Below are 12,816 nucleotides of genomic sequence, written 5' to 3'. Positions count from 1 at the left end.
AAGTTGGACCTTCAGGAATAGGTACGTATAGTGACAACTGTATTCAGTTCGGTGCAGCAGTTCTTGCGTGATGTCGAAACAGATAGGCAGACAGCCAAAATTTTTAAAAAGTACTGTTTTAGCTTTTAATGCTCGTATTTAACCTCTTTACATACTTTTTTTACATCCATCTACCATCTTCAGCTAGCCCTAATACCCCCTACCCTCTATACTTAAAGAATTTTGTTTATTAATATAATATTATAAATGCGAGATTTTGTAACGATGGATGAATGTTTATTATTTTTTCACACAAAAATAGTTGAACAGATCTGAATGAATTTTGTTACACGAGTAGTCTATAGCATATAGGGAGGGAAAGTGTTATTAATGGGGAACTTCGAATACCATTTGTAGCAAATACTCTGTCAGGTCGACTTCCACACGGTTCTCTTTGAAACTATTGTGATTAATTCTTGTTGAATTCTTCACGATGGGCTAATTGACCTGCTTTCATCGTCACCTATCATCCCTCACTGGTGCCCCGCCAGCGTATACCGATAGCGTAGGTGGGGTTACAATTTCATTATCATCCATTAAAAATACTTAGCACAAGATACCTTATGTATTAATTTTACTTGGGCAAAGCCGCGAGATACAACTAGTCTTACATGCGTTAATGTAACTAATATTTTATTATTATTATTTTATTATATATTTATATGCATTACTAATAAAGTTTTGTTACGTTACCAGTTTTAACCAGCCCCCTATACGTATGTAAAATTAATTAATAAATAAAAGAAACTTACCGATTGAATGAATGGCGATGATGGAAACGGCTGACTGCTGGCTGACTGCTGGCTGAGATTGTTTCTGTGAGATCTGAAAATATATAATGGGCTGTATTTTTTTTTATACAACTTAGAATGGGAAGCAAGCTGACGGCCCACCTGATGGAAAGTGGTAATCGTCGCCTACAAACATGAGCAGTACAGCGTTTATTTATTGGATAGATTCTAAATAATTTATTGCCATTCTGCAAAACTCGACAAGTAAATATAGGGTTGTCTGTAAGAGATTGCCCTGAATTTACAGGGAACAGAGGAATAACACCTGAGTCCTCAGGGATGGCGACGCATGGGGGGTATCATGGGCGAAACAGTATACTGTTATGTCCATGGTACTGCTCATGTCTATAGGCGACGGTTACCTCTTTCAATCAGGTGGACCGTCCGCTTGTTTGACATTCTAAGTTGCATTAGAAAAAATATTGTACATTTTTACTCAGAATCCCTTATCGCTGTGAGAACTGAAACGGATGCTGACAGAGCGAGAATTTCTTCTCACAGAGATGTAATACGAAGCAGTAGGTACACGCCTGTACGTGTGACCTTATCCGCACTCAGCGCTTGTCACCTAATCCCGGATGTCGAGTGCTGACGTATGTTATTATAAACAAAGTTCGGATAATGCGAACCCGTTCAATCATCGTAGGTGATCTGAGTTGACCATAAACTATGTAGAGTAACTGTAGATGCATTATTTACTTATTCAAGTATCAGTTTTTGCCCGCGGCTTTGTCCACGTGACCGGGCTTTATATCGCATATCCTAACTTAAAATATTTAAAACGAGTTAGTATGTATATATTATAAAAAAGTATTTAGGTAATGTATGTATTTATTATATTATATATTTTTATGTGTGTATAAATAATAATGTATTTGATATTTTTGTGCATTATAGGTTTTTGTATTTTATTTATAAAAGTATTATTAATTCACTCTTGCGCCACCTGCCCATTTCTATCTGTTCTCCTTTAATCAAATGTTGTCTGTAAGAGATTGCCCTAGCGATACGACCGCCTTTTGTACCTTTACATGTATATATAGATAGATAGATACATATAGAGCGGGCGGGGCTGCAATACCATGATCACTCATTAAAAAAATGTGGCTAAATCAGTCATTTTGAATTCAAAACTAAACTACTTAATTGATTTTAATAAAATTTCTATGGAACTAATTTTCTAGTATATCCTTTCAAATAAAAAAAAGAATTTTCCAAATCGGTTCACAAGTGACAGAGTAATGATGTAACAAACATTAAAAGAAAAAATACAAACGAATTGCACCTTCTCTTTGAAGTCGGTTGAAAATAACGGCCAAAGGGCTGAATCCGAACCTGTGACCGACATTCGCGAGTTCTCGTTAATTGATAACGATTATCTGTAGGTGGCGCGCGCGTCGCGTTACCGGCTCGAGTTGCGACGTGGTATGTGTAATGATCATCACACTATCACTACGCAGAAATGCTTGTAATCTGTATACCGACACTGATAAATTTTATATAAATAATATATATATATATATATATATATATATATATATATATATATATGTATATATAAGTTAGATTAAAAGAAAGTAAGAAATAAATTACACATAGAACTTTTTGACTCACATGGTAGCATAAATGAAAAAAATAAGTATAACAATATTAATTATAAACAAAAACAAAATGAACGAACAAAAAAAAAAACATTAGACCAAGGGAGAACCACGTGGAGGTCGACCTGACAGGGTATATTGCTAGTAAAAGGGTTATTTGATCCCATTACTAACAATCCCTTTCCCCCCAGCGTATACCGTTAGCGCAGACGGGGTTACCATACCATTTTCACCCATCAAAAAAAAAAAAAAACTTGTATTGATACAGTCGTTTGTATTATATGAGAATCGAACCCACAACCATCGTGAGATCGGGCACTGTGTTAAAACCCCTACATTATTAAAATAGTAGAGATTTTGTTAATTATTTGTTACAATATCTAGAGATGTTAACGCCATTATCACTTCTCGGAAAATTAAGTTCGAAATTTAAATCGATATACAAAATCCTTTCCGATGGCTAGATTCGAAGCCACGACCTTTGCCTATAAGTCGCTGTAGTAACCACTGATCTACGACGAGCTCGGAAAAATGTGTGTATTTAATAACTATATTGAAAACGTAGCATAAAAAGCGAATTATTATTTTCTAATTATTATTATAATAGGTATAACATATTACTTTATACAATGATGTATTATAATTATGTAGTTTGTATGAATGAGTGGCAAATATGCCTTCTTAGAATTGTCACAAATTACGGTCAACGGGTACTTACCCTTTACTGTGGGGCCTTTGTTTTGACCAAAATGTGCTAATTCTGTCTTATCAATTTTACAATGAGTTTAGTAAGTAATCACAAGTTATATTATTATTATTACATTAATTAATAAAGAAAAATTAAAAGTTTTCAATTTACAAATACAATCTTAGTTGCAGTAAACAATTTGATTTATTGTCGCTGTTATTATTATTTTAAACAAAAATTAAAAGAAAATAAGTTTTTAATTTAGAAAACAATTTAAGTCGCAGTAAACAATTTGATTTATTGTCGCTGTTACTTTTATTTTAAACAAAAATAAATTAAATACATTTTAAATTTAAAAAGTCAAATAAATATTAAAAGCAATGAATTTTTAATTTAGAAAATATATTTTTTTTATTTATTATTATTAATACTGTAAACTAGTATAAAGAATAGATATCTTTTTTTTTTCATTTTAAACGATCAATGAAATTTTTTTAAATTTCCTAATTGATACGGTCATAGTGACGCCTTTTTTTATTATTATTGGATAGATATGAAAATAAGTTTGTTTATTTGTCAAGGCACGTCTTAATGCACTAACTAACGGCTTAATCAATTGTCTTCTTTGGCATACACTTAGTACTTGAGACGTGAAAAGACATAAGGCTATTTTTTACTTTCAGGATATGATCTGTCCTTATCTATCTGTTATTATACTAATAACATAAATCTAAAAGTGTGTTTGTTTGTTTGTTTGTTACTTTATAGCGCTTTAATCGCTTAATCAATCACTATGAAATTAGTAAAAATTAGTACACGCGTACTTTATAGGATGGAGAAGGATATAGGTTACTTTTTATTTCAATCAGTAAACATATCCTGGTCACGCGAAGTCGCGCTTAAAAATTGACATTAAGTAAATTTTTGGATGCGGGTAGCTCAGGACTGACCGTTGTGGCAGTCTATGGAGGAGGCCTATGTTCAGCAGTGGACAGGTAATGACTGAGATGATGACGATGGTAAAATAAATTGTACTTTATTCTGTTTAGCTCATTACACTTTCTTGTATAACAAATATTTCATTTTCTTATTTGCAAAGTATTAAGTAAGACAATAGGCAAAAATGTCATGTTTATGTAATCTCTGAAATCAATCAGCCGATTTTGATAAGGTTTTGAACCGATTCCAAAAAGAAGATTCTTAATTAGTTTGTACTTTTTTTACGTTTGTTATCTCGTAACTCCCTCAGTTGTAAACCGATTTGGAAAATTCTTTTTTTATCTAAAAAGATATATTTACAGACTGTTTGCACAGAAATTTTATCAATATCGGTTCAGTAGTTTAGTTTTTAAAACAAAATAACTTGTTTTGCCATAACTGAAGTCGGTCTTTTTGTGGGGCATAATCTTTAATTAAAAATATACTTATTGGCCCAAAAGATTAAAATGAATCCAATAGATAGCGGAAAGAGAAAAATAACGTTTATTTTATTAAATGAGGTGTGCCGATCAACTATCGTCATGAAAGTTTAATTAATATAATTAAAATGTAAGGCTATTAACCGGTGGGGGGGGGGGAGAGGAATTGTTGATAATGGGGTCTAACAGACCCATTGCTGGCAATATAACCTATCAGGTAGACCTCCACGCGGTTCTCTCTATAAACCGACGTGGTTAATTATTTTTGAACTCGTAACGATTGGCTAACCGACTTGTTTTCATTCTCATCCATCAATCCTCACTGGTGACCTATTAGTGTATAACGATAGCGCAAACGGGATACCATTCCATTTTCATCCATTAAAAAAGGCTATTGCCAAAAAAATTTACAAAAATATCATATCCCACGTCCAACTTACTAATTATTTATAAAAAAAGACATTACAATAATTATAAATATGATTAGGCACAAGAATGAAATAACGGAGACATAATTATAACACCCTAAGAATGGCAATACATGGGCGTCACAGTGTATTTATTCTGTGATGTCTTTATTACTGTTCTTGTATTACTGTTACAATTTTCCATCAGGCGCGCCGCCAGCTTGTTTGTTATGTTGAATTCTATAAATAACGACATATAAATAATGTTGATAAATTAACTGAATTAGGTAATAATGAAATTTTGGAGCCACAAATATAATAATATTTTCAGTAAACTGGTATAAAAGCTTAATATATAATGAAAAAATTGAATTAATTAGTTTAGTTATTAAATTAAATCATAAAAATTCGAACGTAACAAAATTAAAAATTAAAAGTATGTAAAGAATTTATGTTTATTCTTATATATTAAAAGAATAAATTGCCCGAAGAAATCCCTTCAAGGGATAAGTTTGCCTGTGTACGTTTTTGTTATAACCTAATATCTATATTAAAAGTGAATGTAAAAAAGCATATAACCAAATTAATTCATTTGCAACTAAATTAAGTAAAATAAAAAACAAAACACTCACCTAATTGCAGCTTGAAGTTGAATTAAACAAAAAAAAAACACTTAAAAACGATACCCTTGGTTCTATAAATATTTATTAAATTAATTTATTATTTTTTATTTTTTTTTTACTTTTTATTTTAATTTTTTTCCTTTAATTAGAAAAATTAATTAAATCAATCAATTAATTAAAATATTTATAAAGAATAATTAGGGAATGATTAAATTATAGTAATTGGAATTTACAAACCAAAGATGGGTGCGCGTGCGCAGGGTGCAGGACCCGCGCGTTGTACGTCACGGTGAAGTGTGATCGTTGCTCGCTGGGCGCACACACATAAGGCAAGGAAATGTCGTTACACTTCAGCATGGACGGTGGAAATTCCCGGCCCTGTTTTAAAATTTTATTATACAGACTAATTTGTTTATTATTCTATGAATATTATAAGTTTTTTCACGTAGTTTTGTCAGCATAAATTGGGATAAACAAAATCCTAAGTGGTAATTTAGTATGTGGTATATCTGTGAGATTATGTCACTACATAGTATAAAACAAAGTCGCTGTCGTTGTCTGTCCGTCCCTAAGTATGCTTAAATCTTTAAAACTATGCAACGGTTTTTAATGAGTTTTTTTTTAATAGATAGAGTGATTCAAGACGAAGGTTTATATGTATAATACATGCATAATATAGCAGAGAAACACTGATAATTTTAAAGGTTTCTATCGTGATGTGATGTAATGTGCACTCGTGCGAAGCCAGGGCGGGTCGCTAGTTTAATATAATTTATGAAGCTTCATACAAATTTGTGGGGAAGTTAAAGCGTAAATATTCACTGAAACATTATTAAAAATTTTCAAATTTAAATTATTCACTAGGATTAGGATACGAAAGTTCGTAATATAGTTTGAATGCGTAAATGTTACAACATTTGTTACATCATCATCATCTCATCATCATCATCATCATATCAGCCGTTAACTGTCCACTGCTGAACATAAGCTTCTCCTATTGCTGAAGGCCCATTGGTTTGTTACATAATTATGTTTTAATAGCTAAATAGATTTGAATACATTTTTTTATACAGATTAGACAATGTTCTAAATTAACAAATAATACATTTTGACTTCGTAGTCTATTTAGTTCAGTTAGACTTTATCCTTAGGATGATAACAGCATTCACTGGCATCTACTTCGCTAATGTATTTTTTTTTATACCACTGAGGTGGCAAACAAGCATACGACCCACCTGATGGTAAGTGGTTACCGTGGCCTATGAACACCTGCAATACCAGAGGTATTACACGCGCATTGCCGATCCTGAAGAATCTCTTTACCCCCCTTTTGAAGAACCCCATGCTGTAGTGTCTTGGGAAAACCTCGGCAGGGAGCTCATTCCAGATCCTGAGTGTTCGTGGGAGGAAACATCTCTGAAACCGCGCTGTACGCGATCGTTTAGGCTGTAAGATATTAGGATGAACTTCCTGTCGATGGCGAGCCGTACGAACTGGATGGCTGGGTGGCAACTGAATGTGTTATAATTAAGATAGGTTTTAAAAGTTTCGTGGATATATAAGGGGCCGAACGTAAGCCATAAGGCAAATATATGAACTCATATAACTCATCAAAATGGAATCGAATTTTTTTTTTTTTTGCTATATGTATGTACTGGAACTAAAAAATACGCCTCTTTGAGGTCCATAGTTGCCATAAAGAAACAGATATCACACTTAATTGTGATGCCGTCCTAATATCCTACATTTTGAATTTAGCAGTTTTCATAAATTTATTTAAACTTTTAAAGCTTAAAATAAATCTAAAATCATCATTACTTTTAGGTATGAGAAAGATAGGAGATAAAAATTGATCAATACGCTCTAGACAAGCTTTAATAACACCCAAGTCAAAAAGTTTGACTATTGTTTTGTTCATTTCTAATTTTGAATAAGGTGGGTTCGCCGGTTCATTCGATTGATATGGCTCGGTTTTAAAGTGTATATTATATCCTTGTATGTAAGAAAGAACATTAGGATCGGTGGTAATTCTTAACTAGTTATGTAGGAAATGTTTAATTCTACCGACAAGAGGTATCTCTTAATGACGGCCCTACTGCTCGAATGAGACGGTCGGCCGCATTGTGCTAGTGCTGGCGCCGGCGCAGTTGCTGGTCGCCTCCGCGCACACTGCGTCTGTGATAACGCTGGCTTCCGATTGTAGCGAAAACTCGAAGTCGGTGGCAAGAACGAGCGCCCCGCACCCGTCTGATGACGGGGGGGGGGGGGGACGCACACATTCCCCCCCGACTGATTACTAGTATTACGTGAAGTCACATTATGCTGCTGAAAGGCGGGCTTTTTAATTGTTGTCCAGATTTTTCTATTTTTTTTTGTTTGTTTATGTTTTCACTTAAATTGTTGCCAAATAGGTTAACATCTCGTTTTATACCTTGAATAATATTCAGGAAACTGTTATCTAACATTGGGATTATTAGACGATGTCTGTTCATTGTTTCCTTATAGTGTAAATCTAGCACAATTGATTTATTTCGGATAAATTCTGAATAAGGTGCATCTTATTCAAGTTATCGGTTATTATATCCGTAGTTAATGTTGCAATTCCTGCTATTGCTGACTCAAGCTGATTTTGTGATTTCTTTAATCGTTTGTATCGGTGTTTAGCTTGTTCTATCAAAACTGCGGCTACCTCCGCATTTAATTATTAATTAAAAAATTTCTGGAATCAACATCTTTTTCTGTAAATATTTTTTCACTTCTTTACTCAATCCCTCCAATAATATTTTACCCCAATGTTCAGCGATTTCCCCTGGAATTTTCTTGCCGAGGAGTTCAGTAGACCTTTTTGACTCGCCTAAAATTGAGAGGATTTCCTCTGAAATAGCAGCTTCCTGATCGGTAGGCAAAATTTTATCGGGACCTACTGCTGTAGTTATGTCAGGTGACACATCAGTACCAGCCGGTACTGGAGTGGGCGCATCTGATAAAGTGACTTCAGGGGCTATTACCACCGATTTAATTCATTCGGTATAATCATCCTCGTCCTTGGACAAGTACTCTTCTAAAGGACATTCATACTCATTATCTGTCTGTGGGAGGTTTGAGTCTCCAACTCCGGTTTCTGAGGCGTTATAAAAGCAATACTGAAGATCTTGCCAAAGGTAGTCATAGCCTGTTTTATTAACTTTCGGGATGATATCTCGTATCACCACATTAGGAAAGTCAGTAAATATATTTCCGGATGGCATCTCGTACCACCACTGAGGAAATATGAAAGTAGAGCACAGTATATGTAATCATAAAAATAATAGTCATTTCCGGATGACATCTCGTGCCACCACTGAGGAATGATCAGTATGGAATGATTTAAAATTTCATTAGGTATATGATTGTGCGTAGTCAGCATCAATTTGTAGTGCATAATTTTATAAATACTTTTATTTATCATTCATTATTATTTAGAATGTTTTATGTATGCCCATAATTTACGTATTCGAGTAATTTAAAGAGGAATAAAATTCCATTTACAAGTACGTAGATATATTTTTACTACGTGGGTAGATGAATTATTGGGTAACTGGTTAGAAAATACCAAGTACCTAACAGCTTATCATGATATGAAATCCATGCATACAGACAGAAATATAATGGATAAAAGGAGCAATAAGGTCATAAAACTCACCATCCAATCCATTGTTATTTTCATCATTGCCCGGTGAATATTGACGTCGCGATCGTTTCCTCTTTCTAATTTTCTTAATTTACGCATTAACACATCGGCACTTTTAAATTGCTTATGTTTATTTTTTCCTATTATGAGTAAAACGATAGTATAATAACTTATAAAACGTGTAACTATCCTAATTTTAATAATTTATTTTAAGACCGTGTAGTTGATGCGGGACACAAAACACGAATGAGAACTAGGGATGGCATCGCCCCGGATGTTAAGTCAGTATAACTCCTTTTTATTTTACTTTTTCTTAATATCTTGTATTTTCTTTATAAAAATACCATAAAATCTAAACTGTGTGCTGATGCGGTATATAAGACAACGGACTACATGGTATACTTAAATCTCTTCGGATGCAACATTGAAGTATAATTAAAAGAATATAATATTAAAACGAGTTAATTTAACTATAAATAACATTAGAATCTAAATCTCTGAACACAAACACTCTGTGGTCATCCGGCGAGACTCCAGCACATCGGAGGCAAATATAAATTTAAACAAATCCGGCACTTTCCTGTGCCGTGCACGGTTATCGTTTCGAATGTAGGTGTCGCTAGTATCGCGGCCCGGAGGATGTTTTTACAATGCAAATTATAAACAAAGCCAAGCTGATGACGGAACTTTTGTGCGCTTTTCCACTGCCACCAATGTTGGAATTTGGGGGGAAAGGGATTGTTAGCAATGGAGTTTGATTGCCCCATTGCTAGCAATATGTTTTATTAGGTCGACCTCCACGTGTTTACCACTGGAAACCAACATGAACAATTCTTGTTGAATTCGTCACGATGGGCTAACTGACCTGCTTCATCCTCACCTATCATCATTCACTGGTGTCCCGCCGGTGAATACCGATAGCACGGGTAGAGTTGCCATTCCATTATCATCCATTAAAAAAAAATGTAGGTGTCGCTAGTATCGCAGCCCGGAGGATATTTTTACAACGCAAATTATAAACAAAGCTAAACTGATGACGGAACTTTTGTGCGCTTCTCCACTGCCACCCAATGTCGGAATTTGGGGGGAAAGGGATTGTTAGTAATGGGGACTGAGAATCCCATTGCTAGCAACATACCCAACCAGGTCGACCTCCTCGCGGTCCCCCCTGGAAACTATCATGGTTAATTCCTGATGAATTCATCATGACGGGCTAACTGGCCTGTTTTCATTCTCACCTATCACCCTTCACTGGTGCTCCGCAAGCGTATACCGTTAGCGCAGGCGGGGTTACCATACCATTTTCACCCATAAAAAAAAAAAAAACACTTTCATATTGACTTATAATAATGTGTCGACATCGACACACGAGTGGTTCGACACGGTGCATCAGTTGAGAACTACAAATAATAGGGCGCTTCTTAAATTAAAGTTACAAGTGTCTGGGTCAAAGTTATCAGTTATTTTTCTCACATTCCTATTAGTTCAAGTGTTAAGTATTTAACTTATTATTGTTGCTTAAAAATTGAAAAATAAATATTTCAAGCGATCAACTTAAAATTTTTAATTTATCTAAATTTGATAAGTCTATTATTAAAAAAAAAAAAAAACTATAAAAAAAAAGATGTTTAAAAACTATATAAAAAGATGTTTAAAGACTAAATAAAAATAGGAAATATTTCAAACAATCAGCTTAGACTAGTTTGCTATAAAAAAATCTGCGTAAAGACGGACAAAGAATAGGTACGTAACATGTCATTAATAATTTTTTCATAATTAAAATGTCGAATTAAAATCGGTATTGATTGTTTTTTTTTTCTATGGATACTATGCGATATGTTTTAATGCATACAAGCTGACGTTCCACGCGAATGGAAAGTGGTAACCGTCGTTTATAATTTCTGGTTAATTCCTGATGAATTCATCATGATGGGCTAACTGGCCTGTTTCCATTCTCATCTATCACCCTTCACTGGTGGAGCACCAGTGAAGGGATGAAGCCAGCGTATCCCGTTAACACAGGCGGGGTTACAATACCATTTTCACCCATCAAAAAAACCAACCAAATCTCGCTCTCCTTTAGTTGCCTCTTACGACGGCCACAGGAAAAGAACGGATGGCCTATTCTATGCCGGGACCACACGGTTATTATATTTATTTATAAAATATTGTTATGACTATTTTATCAAATGACTAAACCTGGAAAAATATAAACAAATTAATTCCTAGTACGTGTGTGTGTGCTTATACAGCATAATGGAGAGACGGACAAAGTTGCTTTGTCTAGTGAAATATGAACACTGGCATGTTTTATTACTGATGCTGAGTTACTCGCTAACTGCGTCCGTTCTCAAGATGATAAGTTCATTTGTTTACAGTTAGAGTTTTAAGAAATAATACCTATTGTAGGGGGGAAAGGATTGTTAGCAATGGAATTTGACAGCCCCATTGCTAGCAATATGCCTTATTAGGTCGACCTCCACGTGGTTCCCCCTGGAAACCATCGTGAACAATTCTTGTTTAATTCGTCACGATGGGCTAACTGACCTACTTCTATCATCCTCACCTATCATCCCTCACTGGTGCCCCGCCGGTGTATATCGATAGCGCGGGCGGGGTAACCATTCCATTATCATCCATTTAAAAAAAATACCTATTGTATACGTATTAAATACTTATGTATATTAACAATGTTTAATCGACTTCTAAAAGGTTTGAAATTTTAAACAGTTAAAAATTAGGAACTTCGTCAGTTAAGCATCGTTAATTTTTTAAAAAAAATTTTTATAACACTTTAGGGGTTACTTCATTGCCAGCTATATACACTATCAGGCCGACCTCCCAGCGGTTCCTTCTAAAAAACGTCGTGATTGATTTATAATTGAATTTGTTACGATGAGCCATCTTACCTGCTTCATCTTCACCTATCATTCCTCACTGGTGCCCCACCAGTGTATATTGATAGCGCGTTGCCATTCCATTATCACCCATAAAAATGCCTAATGAGTTTTTTTTTAATGGGCACCAGTGAGAGATGACAGGCGAGGATGAAGTCCCAGTTGGCCCATCGTAATGAATTTCGTAAGAATTAACTAGGATAGTTTTCAGGGGGAACTTGGAGGTCGACCTGATAGGCTAGCAAACGGGTTTTTTTTAAATGGATGATAATGGAATGGTAACCCCGCCAGCGCTATCGATATACACTAGTGGGGCACCAGCGAGGGATGATAAGTGAAGTGGATACAAGTCAGTTAGCCCATCATGACATTCACTAATAGATCAGCCACGATGGTTTCCAGGGGAACCGCGAGAAGGTCGACCTGATTGGGTATATTGCTAGTAATACGTTTGCTATTCCCTATTATTAACAATCCCTTTTCCCCCCAACCCATAGGTAGTATGGGCGTCACAGTGTATTCTGTGATGTTCATGGTGTTTTTTATGTCTTTAGACCACTACTGTTTTCTATCAAGTGAGTTGTTTCTAATCGCGTAATAAAATATTATGGCAAACATTATTTTGCTATATTTTATCTATTTATTTATTTATATTTACCAACTAAGGAAGCTTGACAATGTC

General features: G+C 34.7%; 1 protein-coding gene across 6 annotated transcripts in view; it reads left to right on the top strand.

Moving 5' to 3' along the window:
• Positions 1–12,816, top strand: part of LOC113509436 (receptor-type tyrosine-protein phosphatase zeta-like) — a 107,623-nt gene that overhangs the window by 85,086 nt on the left and 9,721 nt on the right. The gene's annotated exons all lie outside the window — the stretch shown is intronic.

This window comes from Galleria mellonella, unplaced genomic scaffold (assembly GCF_026898425.1).
Source record: "Galleria mellonella isolate WM207_F2 unplaced genomic scaffold, CSIRO_AGI_GalMel_v1 utg32, whole genome shotgun sequence".
Taxonomy (NCBI): Eukaryota; Metazoa; Arthropoda; class Insecta; order Lepidoptera; family Pyralidae; genus Galleria; species Galleria mellonella.
The sequence above is the reverse complement of the archived record's forward strand: the minus strand, read 5'-3'. Positions and strand labels throughout refer to the sequence as shown.